General features: G+C 43.2%; 1 pseudogene; it reads left to right on the forward strand.

Annotated features, from left to right (window-relative positions):
- Window positions 1-700: 700 nt before the first annotated feature.
- Window positions 701-2,417, forward strand: LOC119299227 (annotated as a pseudogene).
- Window positions 2,418-22,289: the final 19,872 nt, after the last annotated feature.

Here is a 22,289-nt window from a genome sequence, read left to right on the forward strand (position 1 = left end):
CTACCGCGTATACGTCCCTTAACGCGCGCTTCCGCTCCCTCTTGGGGATGTGGGTTGCGTATATCATGTTCACCATCCGCACTTGTGGGGGAAAACCCTTCTGTCCACTGTTGTTCAACGACCGGGGCTCTTCGTCGTCATCGCTATGCATCCCCGTGTCTTTATTTTTGGCATTTAACTTGCCTGCCTGCTTGAACACCCAACAATCCCTGTTGGTGTGATTGGCCGGCTTTTCGGGGGTGCCATGTATCTGGCACAAGCGGTCCAGTATTCGATCCAAACTGGACGGGCCCCTAGGATTTCTTTTGAATGGCTTTTTCCGCTGACCGGATTTATAGCCTCTGAATCCGGCATTAACTGCCGTATCCTCAGCATTGTCGCCGTTAGTGCGGCGCTTCTGCTTGTTGTGATGCGACCTGCCACTACTGTCCCTGGTATCTGAATTATTAGGGTTCTTGGTCATATTGTTGCTACGAACAAGCCAGCTGTCTTCTCCCGCGCAAAAGCGGGTCATGAGTGTCGTGAGTGCTGCCATAGATTTCGGCTTTTCCTGTCCAAGGTGCCGGGCAAGCCACTCGTCATGGATATTGTGCTTGAAGGCTGCTAGGGCCTCTGCATCCGGACAGTTGACTATTTGATTTTTCTTTCTTAGGAACCGTGTCCAGAATTGCTTGGCCGATTCCTCTGGCTATTGAATTACGCTCTGGACAACCTTGAGGAGCTTGATTTCATCAACCATCTGTTAGAGAAACCACAGCGGGCATTGATCCTCCGCTTCTCGCCCACCCTCCATGTTGCCAACATTGGTGGATGCAACCTCTCGGACGTCAACTTCCATGAGCTCCACCTTCACTTCCCCTTGCTTAAGCAACTCGGTCTTGTAAATGTCATGATCTCGGAGAGCTCGCTGCATAGCCTGATTGCCGGGTGCCCAACTCTCGAGTGCTTGATGATTGACATGTGCTCTGGCTTCCGCCGCATCCGAATAAACTCCCCAACTATTAGATGCATGGCTGTGAGAGAATATGGGATACCGATAGAGTCACTGCTGCTTGAACAAATCGTCATGGAGAAAGCTCCTTGTCTTGTGAGGCTGCTCTTTGAGAGGGGCAATATTCTGCAGGTAACCGTACTCGCAGCTCCTAAACTGGAGACTTTAGGCTTCATTAGTGATAAGTGCAGGTCAGGTGAATTGTCCAGACTCATGATTGGCTCCACTATTATTCAGGTATGTCCTATGGCTTCTCAGTTGCATTTCTATGCGTAGAAAAATTGCCTATCACCTGACCTGTGCACTGGCCTAATATTGTGGCTTTCATACTTGATAAAGGGATTGTGTGTTGATAACCTGATAACAGTGGTACAAACTGTCAAGATTTTGGCTCTTGATATGCACAATCTTAGTTTGGATACTGTTATTGAATTGATGAGATGCTTTCCGTGCTTGGAGAAGTTGTACATTCAGGTGATGTTTCTTCATTGATAGTTCAGCAACCTTTTTGATCTACTTTTGGTCTGAACTTGTTGATTTGGTTATTTGTGTATGTTATTTCAGTCATTTCAATCAAGACCGGGGAATTTGTGGCGTCGTAAACACCGGAATCTGTTAAAATGTTTTGACATGAGTCTGAAGACGTTAGTGTTACAACTATATCGGGGGAAGAAGTCGCAAATTAACTTTCTTACATTCTTTGTATTGAACGCGAAAGTGCTAGAGTCAGTGACACTTGGCATCACAACCAGGAATAACAATGAGAAGTTCTTGGCAAAACAACACAGGAAGCTTGAGCTAGAGAACAGGGTTTCCAGAGATGCTCAGTTTCATTTTAGAACTGGTAGTTGTGTCCGCAATTCTTATGATATCAAGCATATCGGTGATTTGGATTTAACTGATCCATTTGCACATATGTAGCTACTTGTTCTCGCCGGTTGGCCTATTTCATTTTGTGTGTTGTCAAACCTGAGTGGTTAGCGTGTTTGTAGTACCTTTTGAGTTTGTATCATCTGGTACCTTAGTAGAATTCGAGAGACTATTGTTTATGATACTTTTGTCAGACGGGCCACATGTTTGCAACCCTGTGCTAGTTTACATTAACTCCGGTGTTGGTGTTATTTCACATTATGTTTTATGGCATTGTTCTCCGAGTCTCTTTCTTGTTGCCTGTCAACACTGAATACTTGCCTGATTTCCCTGAATAGTGCTGTTGAAGTTATCGTTTGCTCAACAGTGAATCACTGAACTCTATGCTGAATGTAAATCTTACCATTAAAGTTCAACTCTGCTGATTGTTGTAATGATTTTGAATACCATTATCTGAGTAATACTTGGCACATATTTTCGAACTCATTATATGCTCGAGATGAGAAATCTGAAGACTTGCTGCTAAATTGGAACTTTGTTTAAAAACTGAAACAATATGTTGTAGATAGATTACTGTTAGCAGCAGGACTTGGATGATTCTGAAACACTCTCAATAGCCGCTGCAGATCATCATTTGTTGTATCCTTCAGAAGATACTCAAATGGTTCCATGCAATGTATCTTTGTCATGTATACTATCTGCACCTGATTTGATCTGAGCCATGACAGAAACAGCAGGCTCGAGACCTCTTGATTGTATGCTTATATATATGACTATGATACCTTGTGTCATTTAAACAAGGCAGGTGTATGTCTACGCCGTCGATCTTAGCTGCCACTCCCTCTGCCCTACAATATAAGACCTGGTTAATTGTTGATGACTTCACCAAGCCACTCACCCTGTGGTTTTACTCCACTGATGTCTCATTTGATTTTGTGCAATGTTGCATGAATGTAGATGCCTAGTTTGGGAGGTGTGCGTTTTGAAGAATTAGTTAGTAGTGATAGCCATATGACAGAGTCGGATAAGTGTTTTTTGAGGCCCGGGCTCCCAGAGAAGCTCCATGAAAGGAACCAAGAGGAAATTCAACAAGATTTTTTCCGGTTGCGTGGAAGGTGGGATTGGATTGTTAAACTCAAATACATGAAAGCCGGGGTTTTGGATCACCTGTTCTTACCGAGTGTCCAAAAATAAAATTTCAGCAGAAGCAATATGATGACCATGTTAAGGTAATTGATATTTCAGATTGCACATAGTTAGACCATTTGTTCGTCATTCTAATTTTGTTTCATTGTTATTTGTATTTTCCAAAGATACCTCAAGGACATGGAATTTTTTAACAAGAATATCTTCAACTTTTGGTGGATGAAGTCTCTCTGGAGCCCTATACCAGCTGAGCGAGCACCACGATAGAGTGCAGCATCGGTGAGGAGTGGCGCAAGCTCAAAGAAAGTGAGTGAAGACGGCGATGACTTTATGCCAAGCAAACGAGGTCAGGACTGAGGCAAGGCTCATGTTGCATCTGACAGGGGTGGCCGTAGAAGAAAGTGAGAGCGGCGACGATGACTTTATGCCAAGCAAAAAAGCTCAGAACAGATCGAGGGGTTGTGAAAGCTCAAAGAATGGTAGATTAAGTAAGAGTGTAGCATCATCGAAGGGCGCTGATGCTGATTACGATTCCGCTGATGAGTGTGCAAGCCTAAGGAAGACCTAAAAGGTCCTCTTCGGCCTGAGCGAGGCCGACAGGGTCATACATATTATAGGAAATTGTTGAAAATCTATATTAAAAAATTCTTTAGAAAATGTTAAGGGTCAAAAAAATGGTTCTTGGTGTGCACAAAAAATGTAGGACGTGTATTAAAAATTCTTAACATAAAAACATATAATTAAAAAATATGTTCCTGATATATGCTTAAAATGTAGATTATGTATGGAAAAGGTAGTTATCAAACACAATTTTTGAAATTGTAATCATCTATTTCAAAAATGTAAAATGTGTATCAAAAAATGTCCTCATGTATAAAAATGTAGAAGCCTCTAGTGAAACCTATGGCCCTCGGGTCTATTTTTCATCATATATTTTCAGATCTATAAACCATAAATATCTTGTTGAAATTTATTTACTTTTATTTTGTTTTATGTTTTAGTATTTTTTTATATCTTATCTCTATCAGATCTCACCTTTGCAAGTGACAGTGAAGGGATTGACAACCCCTTTATCGCATTGGGTGCAAGTGTTTGATTGTTTGTATAGGTGCATATATTAGAGACTTGCTTGTATCTCCTACTGTATTGATACCTTGGTTCTTAACTGAGGGAAATACTTATCTCTACTTTGCTGCATCACTCTTTCCTCTTCAAGGGAAAAATCAACGGAAGCTCAAGAAGAAGCAATATGGTAGTGTTTCTCAATATCGGTTGGTATTGAGATTCATTTCGACATCTCATTTAGAGGCCATCAAAATAGTCATATTCGGGAGGCCCAACACCAATTCCAAAATCCGAGCCTGAAAACAAACATCCAAACGGGGCCTTAGGCTATTATTTTGTATGTGTGATTTCAATCCTTGGGTAGGTGCATTTGTACGGTTGGAACCATCAACTCTCATGCAATGCTAAAAAAGGAAACCGAGAAGCCTGGTGTAGGATCGAAAGTTTTTCTAGAGGAGGGTGATTAACTACTTGACCAAATAAAAATCTAGCCTTTTCCCAATTTTAAGTCTTGGCAGATTTTAACAACTTAGCACAAGTCAAGCAATCAACCTACACATGCAAGTCTAAGAGTATAGCAGCGAAATGTAAAACATTGCACATGAAGGTAAAGGAAGGAGTTTGGAGGGAGCAAACGCAATGTAGACAAGGAGATTTTTGGCGTGGTTCTGATAGGTGGTGCTATCGTACATCCACGTTGATGGAGACTTCAACCCACGAAGGGTAATGGTTGCGCGAGTCCACGAATGACTCCACCCACGAAGGGTCCACGAAGAAGCAACCTTGTCTATCCCACCATGGCCATCGCCCACGAAGGACTTGCCTCACTAGGGTAGATCTTCACAAAGTAGGCGATCTCCTTGCTCGTACAAACTCCTTGGTTCAACTTCACAATCTTGACGGAGGCTCCCAAGTGACACCTAACCAATTTAGGAGACACCACTCTCCAAAAGGTAATAGACGGTGTGTTGATGCTGAACTCCTTGCTCTTGTGCTTCAAATGATAGTCTCCCCAACACTCAACTCTCTCTCACAGATTTGGATTTGGTGGAAAGATGATTTGAGTGGAAAGCAACTTGGGGAAGGCTAGATATCAAGATTCAAATGGTTGGAATGGAATATCTTGGTCTCAACACATGAGTAGGTGGTTCTCTCTCAGAAAATGAATGCTGAAGTGTAGGCACGTTCTGATGGCTCTCCTTACTAATGAAGGAAGGATTGAGGGGTATATATAGCCTCCACACAAAATCTAACCGTTAGACACAATTTACCAAACTCGGTGGGACCGAATCAGAAAACTCGTTCAGACCAATTTAGTTCAAAATGTGAGCGTTAGGTTTTTCGATGGGACCGACATGTCAACTCTGTGGGATTGATTTCATTAGGGTTAGGGCATAACGTAATCTCGGTGAGACCGATTACACAAACTCGGTGGGACCGATTTTGGTAATAAGCTAACCAGAGAGTTGGTTAGGAAAACTCAATGGGACCGAATCGCTCATTTCGGTGAGACCAAAACGTTACGAAAGGGAAACAAAGAGTTTGCATTGCGAACTCGGTGGGACCGATTGCTCATATTGGTTGGATCGAAACGTTATGAAGGTAAACAGAGAGTTTGCAATCCCATCTCGGTGAGACCGAGAGCCCTATCGGTGAGACCGAAGTGACTAGGGTTTGTGGCAGTGACTATCTCAAGTGAACTCGGTGGCACCGGATGAAACATTTTTGGTGGGGCCGAGTTTGATTTTTGGTTTGGGACATATGTGGATATGAGAAGGTGGTTAAGGGTTTTTGGAGCATATCACTAAGCATTTTGAGCAAGCAAGCCATTAAGCAACACCTCATCCCCTTTTAATAGTATTGCCTTTTCCTATGGACTCAATGTGATCTTGGATCACTAAAAGTAAAATGTAGAGTCTTGAGCTTGAGCCAATATGTGTCCTTAGCATTTTGAGGGGTCCACAATCCTAATCCATGCCATGCCAATCATTGAACTTTCCTTAAATATTTATCTTGAAATAGCATTAGCTCAATGAGCTATATGTTGTTAATAATTACCAAAACCACCCAGGGATAGTGGCACTTTCAATCTTCCTCTTTTTGGTAATTGATGACAACATATAGATCAAAGCTTCGACAAATGATAATAAGATTTAAATACATCGTCGCTTTGAGAAGTATGTGATAAGCAAGAGCTCTCCCTAAATTTGTGCACTATTTAAGATTTGCTTTTTAATGCAAATGTACAATCGATTAGGATCATGGGTCACTCTTCCATGTCACATACATCTTGGTGGAGCGCTCAAAATGATATAAATTAAAACATGCACTCATCACCAAGCAAAGTGAATAATCATATAAGAATATAAAGAATAATGTCATCCAAGCAAACATTAAAGTAGCATGTGATCAAACACATGATCATGCAAGTATCTCACATAGACATAAAGTATCAAACAGACACACAATAAAGTTCAACCAAAATGCAAGAGAGACACATGAGGAAAACACTCTCTCTCGAAGCCTATGATCTATACATTTCTCCCCCTTTGGCAACAAGTTACCAAAAAGTTTGAAAATTCATAGTGCTATGCGTATCTCAGGCTTGGTCTTCGGGAGGTGGTGTAGAGAGAACTCCAAGGACGAAGGCATCAGTTGATGTGGTTGGAGCTGATGGAGCAGGTGCTAGAGGTGGCACTGAAGCTGTCGCTGCTGGTGCAGATGAAGTAGCTCTTGTATCTGATACTGGCACTACAGCTGACCTCTGATTCCTTGGCACACGCTGAAAAGCATCCGTAGTTGCATTCCCTCTCTTCTCCTCTGCTTCCTCCTAGAGCTGCTCGACTGCACTCTATATCTCAGTCACCTTGAGGTCAAGATCATACAATTTTGTCTCAACAATCCTTTCCAAGCTTTCCTAATTCTGGGTCAGGGTGGCCAAGCCCTTCTCAATCCTCAATGTTGCCTGAATTAGATAACCTAGCTGATCTTGTTTGCTCTTTAAGAATACCTGAGATGCTTCCTTAGCACTTGGCATCCTTGCAGCCTTTTCTGTCTTTGCCTTAGCTCTCTTCTCTTATGCTTGTGCTGATGAAGGTTCATTCTCATTCATCACAACTGTGTTATCTTCAAAATCTTGGTGCAAGGGTAAATGCTCCTTGTCCAACAAGTAAGTACATGTGCCGATCTTTGAGTTAATGAGCACCTGAATGCGTGGAGCATACCCACAAGATCTTTTCTGGTTAGTAGCTATCCTCTTGATTGTCTCCACAATCAGACTCATGACCTTGAATATTTGTGGTACATCAAAGATTTGCAGCAAGTTGATGGAGTGTCCTCTTATCATCTTGTGATCTCCAGATTTGGGTAACAGAGTATGCCTTAAGATGGTGTTTATAGTAGGCAGACCAGACAACAAATAGTGCACAGATCCAAACTTGTGTGTCTCCAAAGCTTTGTCAGGGATCTCCTTGTACATGTTTGCCATAAAGTTGTGGTCCTTCTTCTTTTTGGCATACACATCCAGATCATCTTCTTGCTCTTCTGGGGCATTGATCAACTTGGCCCATTCATCAATAGTTGATTGGTACCTCGTACCTTCAGACATCCACACGATTCTGCCATCTGGATAGAAATGAGTAGTGGAGTAGAACTGCATAATGAGTTCATCATTCCATTTGGTCAAATTTTGACCCACAAACTCATCAACTCCACAAGCTTTGAAGCTTTCATGTACACCTGGGAAGAAGTCTTCATTCTCATCAATGAATTCCCAATCGACCCATTTCATATCACAGACAATTGGCTTCTTGTCAAGCAGAATGGTCTCATAGAAATCTTGTTGTTCCTTGGTGTGGAACCTATAGTCCACTGTAGTTCTCCTTCTTACAACATATGGATCAGACTGCCTCCAAAGTCTCAATCCTGCATCCTTTCTGATGTTCATGTCCTCAGCCACTGGATGAGTGTCATTGTGTCCTGAAATCTTTGGTTTCGGTTTTCTCAGCACTTGGGCTTCTGCATCTTCTTCTTCAGCTTCAGGCACTGGTGCCTTGTTCTTTTCTTCAGCAGGAATGTTTCCGGTGCTTCTCTTGGGTTTAGAAGGCTTATGAGCTTGAGCTGTTGCTTTGGGAGCAATTTTGGGCTTTGATGTTGCAGTCCCTGACTTGATTGCATCTCCCATGAGCTTCTGAGACTTGGGTGCTGGTGCAGCATCCTCTTCATCTTCATCTTCTTCTGGCTCTCTCATTATGGAGGATCTACCAAGCACTCTGGCAGTTATCTTCTTGACCCTCTCATTCCTCTTCTTTCCCTCTCCAGCAGCCTCTCCAGTTGGCTTAGATGTTTCAGCAGTTGAGACTCTGACCTTTAAGGTTGGCACCGGCTTGGTGACGTCCACGAACTCACGATCCAGTAGAGTGTCGAGGGAGAGCTTCTGTAACACTCTCGATGGGGCTATATCTGCCACGTGTCGAAGCACGACTTAGAGGCATAACCGCATTGAAAGCAATGTCGCAAGTGAGGTAATCTTCACAAACAACCCATGTAATACAATAGGGGAAAAGATACATAGTTGGCTTACAATCTCCACTTCACACAAATACATGAATACAACATTACAACATCCAAATACAATCAAGGTATGACTACGGAACCAAAATAAAAGAAGAACCCCAAAAGCGACAAGGTCCCCGATCGACCCCAACTAGGCTCCACTACTGATCAACTGGAAACGGATCAACACAAAGGCCAAGATCTTCATCGAGCTCCTCCTAAGCTTGGTTGCGTCATCTGCACGAACTCATCAACACCTGCAAGCTTGTTTGGAAGTATCTGTGAGTCACGGGGACTCAACAATCTCACACCCTTGCGATCAAGACTATTTAAGCTTATGGGTAAGGTAAAAGGTATGAGGTGGAGCTGCATCAAGCAACTAGCATATATGGTGGCTAACCTATTCGCAAAAGAGAGCGAGAAGAGAAGGCAAAAGCACGGTCAAACAACTATGATCAAGAAGTGATCCTAGAACAACCTACGTCAAGCATTACTCCAGCACCGTGTTCACTTCCCGAACTCCGCCGGAAAGAGACCATCACGGTTACACACGCGGTTGATGTATTTTAATTAAGGTCAACTTCAGGTTTTCTACAATCGGACGTTAACAAATTCCCATCTGCCCATAACCGCGGGCACGGCTTTCGAAAGTTCAAATCCCTGCAGGGGTGTCCCAACTTAGCCCATCACAAGCTCTCACGGTCAACGAAGGATATTGCTTCTAGCAGGAAGACCCGATCAGACTCGGAATCCCGGTTACAAGACATTTTGACAATGGTAAAACAAGTCCAGCAACACCGCCCGAATGTGCTGACAAATCCCGATAGGAGCTGCACATATCTCATTCTCAGGGCACACTCAGATGAGACATCCTACTGTTGGGGAACGTCGTAATTTCAAAAAAATTCCTACGTACACGCAAGATCATGGTGATGCATAGCAACGAAAGGGGAGAGTGTAATCTACGTACCCTTGTAGATCGACAACGGAAGCGTTTGGTTGATGTAGTCGTACGTCTCCACGGCCCGACCGATCAAGCACCGAAACTACGACACCTCCGAGTTCTAGCACAGTTCAGCTCGATGACAATCCCCGGGCTCCAATCCAGCAAAGCGTTGGGGAGGAGTTCCGTCAGCACGACGGCGTGGTGACGATATTGATGTTCTACCATCGCAGGGCTTCAGCTAAGCACTGCTACAATATGACCGAGGTGGAATATGGTGGAGGGGGGCACCGCACACGGCTAAGGAACGATCACGAAGATCAACTTGTGTGTCTAGGGGTGTCCCCCTGCCCCCGTATATAAAGGAGCAAGGGGAGGAGGCCGACCGGCCCCTATAGGCGCGCCAGGAGGAGTCCTCCTCCTAGTAGGAGTAGGACTCCTACTAGGAGGGGGAAAGAAGTGGGGAGGGAGAGGGAAAAGGGGGGCGCCGCCCCCCTCTCCTAGTCCAATTCGAACCAGGGGGGAGGAGGCGCGCAGCCCACCTCTGGCTGCCCCTCTCTCTCTCCACTAAGGCCCATATGGCCCATTACTTCTCCCGGGGGGGTTCCGGTAACCCTCTGGCTCTCCGGTTTTTCTCCGAAATCACCCGGAACACTTCCGGTGTCCGAATATAGCCGTCCAATATATCAATCTTTATGTCTCGACCATTTAGAGACTCCTCGTCATGTCCGTGATCACATCCGGGACTCCGAACTAACTTCGGTACATCAAAACTCATAAACTCATAATATAACTGTCATCGAAACCTTAAGCGTGCGGACCCTACGGGTTCGAGAACAATGTAGACATGACCGAGACACGTCTCCGGTCAATAACCAATAGCGGAACCTGGATGCTCATATTGGCTCCCACATATTCTACTAAGATCTTTATCGGTCAGACCGCAAAACAACATACGTTGTTCCCTTTGTCATCGGTATGTTACTTGCCCGAGATTCGACCTTCGGTATCTCAATAACTAGTTCAATCTCGTTACCGGCAAGTCTCTTTACTCGTTTCGTAATACATCATCTCGCAACTAACTCATTAGTTGCAATGCTTGCAAGGCTTATGTGATGTGCATTACCGAGAGGGCCCAGAGATACCTCTCCGACAATCGGAGTGACAAATCCTAATCTCGAAATACACCAACCCAACATGTACCTTTGGAGACACCTGTAGAGCACCTTTATAATCACCCATTTACGTTGTGACGTTTGGTAGCACACAAAGTGTTCCTCCGGCAAACGGGAGTTGCATAATCTCATAGTCATAGGAACATGTATAAGTCATGAAGAAAGCAATAGCAACATACTAAACGATCGGGTGCTAAGCTAATGGAACGGGTCATGTCAATCAGATCATTCACCTAATGATGTGATCTCGTTAATAAAATAACAACTCCTTGTTCATGGTTAGGAAACATAACCATCTTTGATTAACGAGCTAGTCAAGTAGAGGCATACTAGTGACACTCTGTTTGTCTATGTATATTATGTTTCCGGTTAATACAATTCTAGCATGAATAATAAACATTTATCATGATATAAGGAAATAAATAATAACTTTATTATTGCCTCTAGGGCATATTTCCTTCAGTCTCCCACTTGCACTAGAGTCAATAATCTAGATTACACAGTAATGATTCTAACACCCATGGAGCCTTGGCGCTGATCATGTTTTGCTTGTGGAAGAGGCTTAGTCAACGGGTCTGCAACATTCAGATCCGTATGTATCTTGCAAATCTCTATGTCTCCCACCTGGACTAGATCCCGGATGGAATTGAAGCGTCTCTTGATGTGCTTGGTTCTCTTGTGAAATCTGGATTCCTTTGCCAAGGCAATTGCACCAGTATTGCCACAAAAGATTTTCATTGGACCCGATGCACTAGGTATGACACCTAGATCGGATATGAACTCTTTCATACAGACTCCTTCATTTGCTGCTTCCGAAGCAGCTATGTACTCCGCTTCACATGTAGATCCCGCTATAACGCTTTGTTTAGAGCTGCACCAACTGACAGCTCCACCGTTTAATGTAAACACGTATCCGGTTTGCGATTTAGAATCGTCCGGATCAGTGTCAAAGCTTGCATCAACGTAACCTTTTACGATGAGCTCTTTGTCACCTCCATATATGAGAAACATATCCTTAGTCCTTTTTAGGTATTTCAGGATGTTCTTGACCACTGTCCAGTGATCCACTCCTGGATTACTTTGGTACCTCCCTCCTAGACTTATAGCAAGGCATACATTAGGTCTGGTACACAGCATTGCATACATGATAGAGCCTATGGCTGAAGCATAGGGAACATCTTTCATATTCTCTCTATCTTCTGCAGTGGTCGGGCATTGAGTCTTACTCAACTTCACACCTTGTAACACAGGCAAGAACCCTTTCTTTGCTTGATCCATTTTGACCTTCTTCAAAACTTTGTCAAGGTATGTGGTCTGTGAAAGTCCAATTAAGCGTCTTGATCTATCTCTATAGATCTTAATGCCTAATATGTAAGCAGCTTCACCGAGGTCTTTCATTGAAAAACTCTTATTCAAGTATCCCTTTATGCTATCCAAAAATTCTATATCATTTCCAATTAGTAATATGTCATCCAAATATAATATCAGAAATGATACAGAGCTCCCATTCACTTTCTTGTAAATACAGGCTTCTCCAAAAGTCTGTATAAAACCAAATGCTTTGATCACACTATCAAAGCGTTTATTCCAATTCCGAGAGGCTTGCACCAGTCCATAAATGGATCGCTGGAGCTTGCAAACTTTGTTAGCTCTCTTTGGATCGACAAAACCTTCTGGTTGCATCATATACAACTCTTCTTCCAGAAATCCATTCAGGAATGTAGTTTTGACATCCATCTGCCAAATTTCATAATCATAAAATGCGGCAATTGTTAACATGATTCAGACAGACTTAAGCATCGCTACGGGTTAGAAGGTCTCATCGTAGTCAATCCCTTGAACTTTCCGAAAACCTTTTACGACAAGTCGAGCTTTGTAGACAGTAATATTACCGTCAGCGTCAGTCTTCTTCTTGAAGATCCATTTATTCTCAATTGCTTGCCGATCATCGGGCAAGTCAACCAAAGTCCATACTTTGTTCTCATACATGGATCCCATCTCAGATTTCATGGCTTCAAGCCATTTTGCGGAATCTGGGCTCACCATCGCTTGTTCATAGTTCGTAGGTTCATCATGATCTAGTAGCATGACTTCTAGAACAGGATTACCGTACCACTCTGGTGTGGATCTCACTCTAGTTGATCTACGAGGTTCAGTAGTTTCTTGTTCTGAAGTTTCATGATCATCATTAGCTTCCTCACTAACTGGTGTAGGTGTCACTGAAACAGTTTTCTGTGATGCACTACTTTCCAATAAGGGAGCAGGTACAGTTACCTCGTCAAGTTCTACTTTCCTCCCACTCACTTCTTTCGAGAGAAACTCCTTCTCCAGAAAGTTTCCGAACTTAGCAACAAAAAGTCTTGCCTTCGGATCTGTGATAGAAGGTGTATCCAATAGTCTCTTTTGGATATCCTATGAAGACACATTTCTCCGATTTGGGTTCGAGCTTATCAGGTTGAAGCTTTTTCACATAAGCATCGCAGCCCCAAACTTTCAGAAACGACAACTTTGGTTTCTTGCCAAACCACAGTTCATAAGGCGTCGTCTCAATGGATTTTGATGGTGCCCTATTTAACGTGAATGCGGCTGTCTCTAGAACGTGTCCCCAAAAGGATAGTGTTAAATCAGTAAGAGACATCATAGATCGCACCATATCTAGTAAAGTACGATTACGACGTTCGGACACACCATTACGCTGTGGTGTTATGGGTGGCATGAGTTGCGAAACTATTCCACAATTTTTCAAATGTACACCAAACTCGTAACTCAAATATTCTCCTCCACGATCAGATCGTAGAAAGTTTATTTTCTTGTTACGATGATTTTCAACTTCACTCTGAAATTCTTTGAACTTTTCAAACGTTTCAGACTTATGTTTCATTAAGTAGATATACCCATATCTGCTTAAGTCATCTGTGAAGGTGAGAAAATAACGATATCTGCCACGAGCCTAAATATTCATCGGACCACATACATCTGTATGCATGATTTCCAATAAATCTGTTGCTCTCTCCATAGTACCGAAGAACGGTGTTTTAGTCATCTTGCCCATGAGGCACGGTTCGCAAGTACCAAGTGATTCATAATCAAGTGGTTCCAAAAGTCCATCCGTATGGAGTTTCTTCATGCGCTTTACACTGATATGACCTAAACGGCAGTGCCACAAATAAGTTGCACTATCATTATCAACTCTGCATCTTTTGGCTTCAACACTATGAATATGTGTGTCACTACTATCGAGATTCAATAAAAATAGACCACTCTTTAAGGGTGCATGACCATAAAAGATATTACTCATATAAATAGAATAACCATTATTCTTAGATTTAAATGAATAACCGTCTCGCATCAAACAAGATCCAGATATAATGTTCATGCTTAACGCTGGCACCAAATAACAATTATTTAGGACTAATATTAATCCCGAAGGTAGATGTAGAGGTAGCGTGCCGACTGCGATCACATCGACTTTGGAACTGTTTCCCACGCGCATCGTCACCTCGTCCTTAGCCAATCTTCGCTTAATCTCTAGTCCCTGTTTCGAGTTGCAAATATTAGCAACAGAACCAGTATCAAATACCCAGGTGCTACTACGAGCATTAGTAAGGTACACATCAATAACATGTATATCACATATACCTTTGTTCACCTTGCCATCCTTCTTATCCGCCAAATACTTGGGGCAGTTCCGCTTCCAGTGACCAGTCTGCTTGCAGTAGAAGCACTCAGTTTCAGGCTTAGGTCCAGGTTTGGGTTTCTTCTCTTGAGTAGCAACTTGATTGCCGTTCTTTTTGAAGTTCCCCTTCTTCTTCCCTTTGCCCTTTTTCTTGAAACTAGTGGTCTTGTTGACCATCAACACTTGATGCTCCTTCTTGATTTCTACCTCCGCAGCTTTTAGCATTGCGAAGAGCTCGGGAATAGTCTTATTCATCCCTTGCATATTATAGTTCATCACGAAGCTCTTGTAGCTTGGTGGCAGTGATTGGAGAATTCTGTCAATGACGCAATCATCTGGAAGATTAACTCCCAATTGAATCAAGTGATTATTATACCCAGACATTTTGAGTATATGCTCACTGACAGAACTGTTCTCCTCCATCTTGCAGCTATAGAACTTATTGGCGACTTCATATCTCTCAATCCGGGCATTTGCTTGAAATATTAACTTCAACTCCTGGAACATCTCATATGCTCCATGACATTCAAAACATCGTTGAAGTCCCGATTCTAAGCTGTAAAGCATGGCACACTGAACTATCGAGTAGTCATCAGCTTTGCTCTGCCAGACGTTCATAACATCTGGTGTTGCTCAAGCAGCAGGCCTGGCACCCAGCGGTGCTTCCAGGACGTAATTCTTCTGTGCAGCAATGAGGATAATCCTCAAGTTACGGACCCAGTCCGTGTAATTGCTACCATCATCTTTCAACTTTGCTTTCTCAAGGAACGCATAAAAATTCAACGGAACAACAGCACGAGCCATCTATCTACAATCAAGCATAAACAAGCAAGATACTATCAGGTACTAAGTTTCATGATAAATTTAGGTTCAATTAATTTACTTAAAGAACTCCCACTTAGATAGACATCCCTCTAATCCTCTAAGTGATCACGTGATCCAAATCAACTAAACCATGTCCGATCATCACGTGAGATATAGTAGTTTCATTGGTGAACATCACTATGTTGATCATATCTACTATATGATTCACGCTCGACCTTTCGGTCTCCGTGTTCCGAGGCCATATCTGTATATGCTTGGCTCGTCAAGTATAAACTGAGTATTCCGCATGTGCAACTGTTTTGCACCCGTTATATTTGAACGTAGAGCCTATCACACCCGATCATCATGTGGTGTCTCAGCACGAAGAACTTTTGCAACGGTGCATACTCAGAGAGAACACTTCCTGATAATTAGTGAGAGATCATCTTATAATGCTACCGTCAATCAAAGCAAGATAAGATGCATAAAAGATAAACATCACATGCAATCAATATAAGTGATATGATATGGCCATCACCATCTTGTGCTTGTGATCTCCATCTTTGAAGCACCGTCGTGATCACCATCGTCACCGGCGTGACACCTTGATCTCCATCGTAGCATCGTTGTCGTCTCGCCAATCTTATGCTTCCACGACTATCGCTACCGCTTAGTGATAAAGTAAAGCATTACAGCGTGATTGCATTGCATACAATAAAGCGACAACCATATGGCTCCTGCCAGTTGCCGATAACTCGGTTACAAAACATGATCATATCATACAATAAAATTTAGCATCATGTCTTGACCATATCACATCACAACATGCCCTGCAAAAACAAGTTAGACGTCCTCTACTTTGTTGTTGCAAGTTTTACGTGGCTGCTACGGGCTTAAGCAAGAACCAATCTTACCTACGCATCAAAACCACAACGATAGTTTGTCAAGTTGGTGCTGTTTTAACCTTCGCAAGGACCGGGCGTAGCCACACTCGGTTGAACTAAAGTTGGAGAAACTGTCACCCGCAAGCCACCTATGTGCAAAGCACGTCAGGAGAACCGGTCTCGCGTAAGCGTACGCGTAATGTCGGTCTGGGCCGCTTCTTCCAACAATACCGCCGAACCAAAGTATGACATGCTGGTAAGCAGTATGACTTATATCGCCCACAACTCACTTGTGTTCTACTCATGCATATAACATCAACATATAAAACCTAGGCTCGGATGCCACTGTTGGGGAACGTAGTAATTTCAAAAAATTTCCTACGTACACGCAAGATCATGGTGATGCATAGCAACGAGAGGGGAGAGTGTAATCTACGTACCCTTGTAGATCGACAACGGAAGCGTTTGGTTGATGTAGTCGTACATCTCCACGGCCCGACCGATCAAGCACCGAAACTACGGCACCTCCGAGTTCTAGCACACGTTCAGCTCGATGACGATCCCCGGGCTCCGATCCAGCAAAGTGTCGGGGAGGAGTTCCGTCAGCACGACGGCATGGTGACGTTATTGATGTTCTACCGTCGCAGGGCTTCGCCTAAGCACTGCTACAATATGACCGAGGTGGAATATGGTGGAGGGGGGCACCGCACAAGGCTAAGGAACGATCACGAAGATCAACTTGTGTGTCTAGGGGTGTCCCCTGCCCCCGTATATAAAGGAGCAAGGGGAGGAGGCCGGCCGGCCCCTATAGGCGTGCCAGGAGGAGTCCCCCTGTCCTAGTCCAATTCGGACCAGGGGGGAGGACGCGCGCAGCCCACCTCTGGCTGCCCCTCTCTCTCTCCACTAAGGCCCATATGGCCCATTACTTCTCCCGGGGGGTGGGGGTTCCGGTAACCCTCCGGCTCTCCGGTTTTCTCCGAAATCACCCGGAACACTTCCGCTATCCGAATATAGCCGTCCAATATATCAATCTTTATGTCTCGACCATTTCGAGACTCCTCGTCATGTCCGTGATCACATCCGGGACTCCGAACTAACTTCGGTACATCAAAACTCATAAACTCATAATATAACTGTCATCGAAACCTTAAGCGTGCGGACCCTACGGGTTCGAGAACAATGTAGACATGACCGAGACACGTCTCTGGTTAATAACCAATAGCGGAACCTGGATGCTCATATTGGCTCCTACATATTCTACGAAGATCTTTATCGGTCAGACCGGAAAACAACATACGTTGTTCCCTTTGTCATCGGTATGTTACTTGCCCGAGATTCGATCGTCGGTATCTCAATACCTAGTTCAATCTCGTTACCGGCAAGTCTCTTTACTCGTTTCGTAATACATCATCTCGCAACTAACTCATTAGTTGCAATGCTTGCAAGGCTTATGTGATGTGCATTACCGAGAGGGCCCAGAGATACCTCTCCGACAATCAGAGTGACAAATCCTAATCTCGTAATACGCCAACCCAACATGTACCTTTGGAGACACCTATAGAGCACCTTTATAATCACCCATTTACGTTGTGACGTTTGGTAGCACACAAAGTGTTCCTCCGGCAAACGGGAGTTGCATAATCTCATAGTCATAGGAACATGTATTGTTGGGGAACGTAGTAATTTCAAAAAATTTCCTACGCACACGCAAGATCATGGTGATGCATAGCAACGAGAGGGGAGAGTATGATCTACGTACCTTGTAGATCGACAACAGAAGTGTTTGGTTGATGTAGTCGTACGTCTCCACGATCCGACCGATCAAGCACCGAAACTACGGCACCTCCGAGTTCTAGCACACGTTCAGCTCGATGACGATCCCCGGACTCTGATCCAGCAAAGTGTCGGGGAAGAGTTCCGTCAACACGACGGCGTGGTGACGATCTTGATGTACTACTGCAGCAGGGCTTCGCCTAAACTCCGCTACAATATTATCGAGGACTATAGTGGATGGGGGCACCGCACACGGCTAAGAATATGATCACATGGATCAACTTGTGTGTTTCTGGGGTGCCCTTACCTCCGTATATAAAGGACTAAGGGAGGGGGGTGCAGCCAGCCATGGAGAGGCGCGCCAGGAGAGTCCTACTCCCTCTGGGAGTAGGATTCCCCCCAATCCTAGTTGGAGTAGGATTCGCGGAGGGGGGAAAGGAGAGAGAGGGGCCGGCCCCCTCTCCTTGTCCTATTCGGACCAAGGGAGGGGAGGGGCGCGCAGCCCATGTTGGGCTGCCTCTTCTCTCTTCCACTAAGGCCCACTATGGCCCAAATAGCTCCCGGGGGGTTCCGGTAACCTCCCGGTACTCCGGAAAAATCCCGATTTCACCCGGAACACTTCCGATATCCAAACATAGGCTTCCAATATATCAATATTTATGTCTCGACCATTTCGAGACTCCTCGTCATGTCCGTGATCTCATCCGGGACTCCGAACAAACTTCGGTACATCAAAATGCATAAACTCATAATATAACTGTCATCGTAACCTTAAGCGTGCGGACCCTACGGGTTCGAGAACAATGTAGACATGACCGAGACATGTCTCCGGTCAATAACCAATAGCGGAACCTGGATGCTCATATTGGCTCCTACATATTCTACGAAGATCTTTATCGGTCAGACCGCATAACAACATACGTTGTTCCCTTTGTCATCGGTATGTTACTTGCCCGAGATTCGATCATCGGTATTCCAATACCTAGTTCAATCTCGTTACCGGCAAGTCTCTTTACTCGTTCTGTAATACATCATCCCGCAACCAACTCATTAGTTGCAATGCTTGCAAGGCTTAAGTGATGTGCATTACTGAGAGGGCCCAGAGATACCTCTCCGACAATCGGAGTGACAAATCCTAATCTCGAAATACGCCAACCCAACATGTACCTTTGGAGACACCTGTAGAGCTCCTTTATAATCACCCAGTTACGTTGTGACGTTTGGTAGCACACAAAGTGTTCCTCCGGCAAACGGGAGTTGCATAATCTCATAGTCATAGGAACATGTATAAGTCATGAAGAAAGCAATAGCAACATACTAACGATCGGGTGCTAAGCTAATGGAATGGGTCATGTCAATCAGATCACTCACTTAATGATGTGATCCCGTTAATAAAATAACAACTCATTGTTCATGGTTAGGAAACATAACCATCTTTGATTAACGAGCTAGTCAAGTAGAGGCATACTAGTGACACTTTGTTTGTATATGTATTCACACATGTATTATGTTTCCGGTTAATACAATTCTAGCATGAATAATAAACATTTATCATGATATAAGGAAATAAATAATAACTTTATTATTGCCTCTAGGGCATATTTCCTTTAGTCTCCCACTAGCATTAGAGTCAATAATCTAGTTCACATCGCCATGTGATTTAACAGCAATAGTTCACATCACCATGTGATTAACACCCATAGTTCACATCGATATGTGATCAACACCCAAAGGGTTTACTAGAGTCAGTAATCTAGTTCACATCACTATGTGATTAACACCCAAAGAGTACTAAGGTGTGATCATGTTTTGCTTGTGAGATAATTTTAGTCAACGGGTCTGTCACATTCAGATCCGTAAGTATTTTGCGAATTTCTATGTCGACAATGCTCTGCACGGAGCTACTCTAGCTTATTGCTCCCACTTTCAATATGTATCTAGATCGAGACTTAGAGTCATCCAGATCTGTGTCAAAACTTGCATCGACGTAACTTTTTACGACGAACCTTTTTGTCACCTCCATAATTGAGAAATATTTCCTTATTCCACTAAGGATAATTTTGACCGCTGTCCAGTGATCTACTCTTAGATCACTATTGTACTCCCTTGCTTAACACAGTGTAGGGTATACAATAGATCTGGTACACAGCATGGCATACTTTATAGAACCTATGGCTGAGGCATAGGGAATGACTTTCATTCTATTTCTATCTTGTGCCGTGGTCGGGCTTTGAGTCTTACTCAATTTCATACCTTGCAACACAGGTAAGAACTCTTTCTTTGACTGTTCCATTTTGAACTACTTCAAAATCTTGTCAAGGTATGTACTCATTGAAAAAACTTATCAAGCGTCTTAATCTATCTCTATAGATCTTGATGCTCAATATGTAAGCAGCTTTACCGAGGTCTTTCTTTGAAAAATTCCTTTCAAAACCTCCTTTATGCTTTGCAGAATAATTCTACATTATTTCCGATCAACAATATGTCATTCACATATACTTATCAGAAATGTTGTAGTGCTCCCACTCACTTTCTTGTAAATACAGGCTTCATCGCAAGTCTGTATAAAACTATATGCTTTGATCAACTTATCAAAGCGTATATTCCAACTCCGAGATGCTTGCACCAATCCATAGATGGATCGTTGGAGCTTGCATATTTTGGTAGCTTCCTTTGGATCGACAAAACCTTCTGGTTGCATCATATACAACTCTTCTTCCAGAAATCCATTCAGGAATGCAGTTTTGACATCCATTTGCCAAATTTCATAATCATAAAATGCGGCAATTGCTAACATGATTCGGACAGACTTAAGCATCGCTACAGGTGAGAAGGTCTCATCATAGTCAATCCCTTGAACTTGCCGAAAACCTTTTGCGACAAGTTGAGCTTTGTAGACAGTAATATTACCGTCAGCGTCAGTCTTCTTCTTGAAGATCCGTTTATTCTCAATTGCTTGCCGATCATCCGGCAAGTCAACCAAAGTCCATACTTTGTTCTCATACATGGATCCCATCTCAGATTTCATGGCTTCAAGCCACTTTGTGGAATCTGGGCTCACCATCGCTTCTTCATAGTTCGTAGGTTCATCATGATCTAGTAGCATGACTTCCAGAACAGGATTACCGTACCACTCTGGTGCGGATCTCACTCTGGTTTACCTATGAGATTCGGTAGTAACTTGATCTGAAGTTACATGATCATCATCATTAGCTTCCTCACTAACTGGTGTAGGTGTCACAGAAACAGGTTTTTGTGATGTACTACTTTCCAATAAGGGAGTAGGTAGAGTTACCTCATCAAGTTCTACTTTCCTCCCACTCACTTCTTTCGAGAGAACCTCCTTCTCTTAGAAAGGATCCATTCTTAGCAACGAATGTCTTGCCTTCGGATCTGTGATAGAAGGTGTACCCAACAGTAACCCTTTTTTTGGGTATCCTATGAAGACACACTTTTCCGATTTGGGTTTGAGCTTATCAGGATGAAACTTTTTCACATAAGCATTGCAACCCCAAACTTTAAGAAACGACAACTTTGGTTTCTTGCCAAACCACAGTTCATACGGTGTCGTCTCAACAGATTTAGATGGTGCCCTTTTAACGTGAATGCAGCTGTCTCTAATGCATAACCCCAAAACGATAGTGGTAGATCGGTAAGAGACATCATAGATTGCACTATATCCAATAAAGTACGGTTATGACGTTCGGACACACCATTATGCTGTGGTGTTCCATGTGGCATGAGTTTGTGAAACTATTCCACATTGTTTTAATTGAAGACCAAACTCGTAACTCAAATATTTGTCTCCGCGATCAGATCGTAGAAACTTTATTTTCTTGTCACGATGATTTTCCACTTCACTCTGAAATTCTTTGAACTTTTCAAATGTTTCAGACTTATGTTTCATCAAGTAGATATACCCATATCTGCTCAAATCATCTGTGAAGTTCAGAAAATAACGATACTTGCCGTGAGACTTAACACTCATCGGACCGCATACATCAGTATGTATTATTTCCAATAAGTCAGTTGCTCGCTCCAGAGAACGGAGTCTTAGTCATTTTGCCCATGAGGCATGGTTCGCAAGCATCAAGTGATTCATAATCAAGTGATTCCAAAATCCCATTAGCATGGAGTTTCTTCATGCGCTTTACACCAATATGACCTAAACGGCAGTGCTACAAATAAGTTGCACTATCATTATTAACTTTGCATCTTTTGGTTTCAATATTATGATTATGTGTATCACTATGATCGAGATCCAACGAACTATTTTCATTGGGTGTGTAACCATATAAGGTTTTATTCATGTAAACAGAACAACAATTTATTCTCTTACTTAAATGAATAACCGTATTACAATAAACATGATCAAATCATATTCATGCTTAACGCAAACACCAAATAA

This window comes from Triticum dicoccoides, chromosome 5A (genome assembly GCF_002162155.2).
Source record: "Triticum dicoccoides isolate Atlit2015 ecotype Zavitan chromosome 5A, WEW_v2.0, whole genome shotgun sequence".
In the NCBI taxonomy this organism is placed as follows: domain Eukaryota; kingdom Viridiplantae; phylum Streptophyta; class Magnoliopsida; order Poales; family Poaceae; genus Triticum; species Triticum dicoccoides.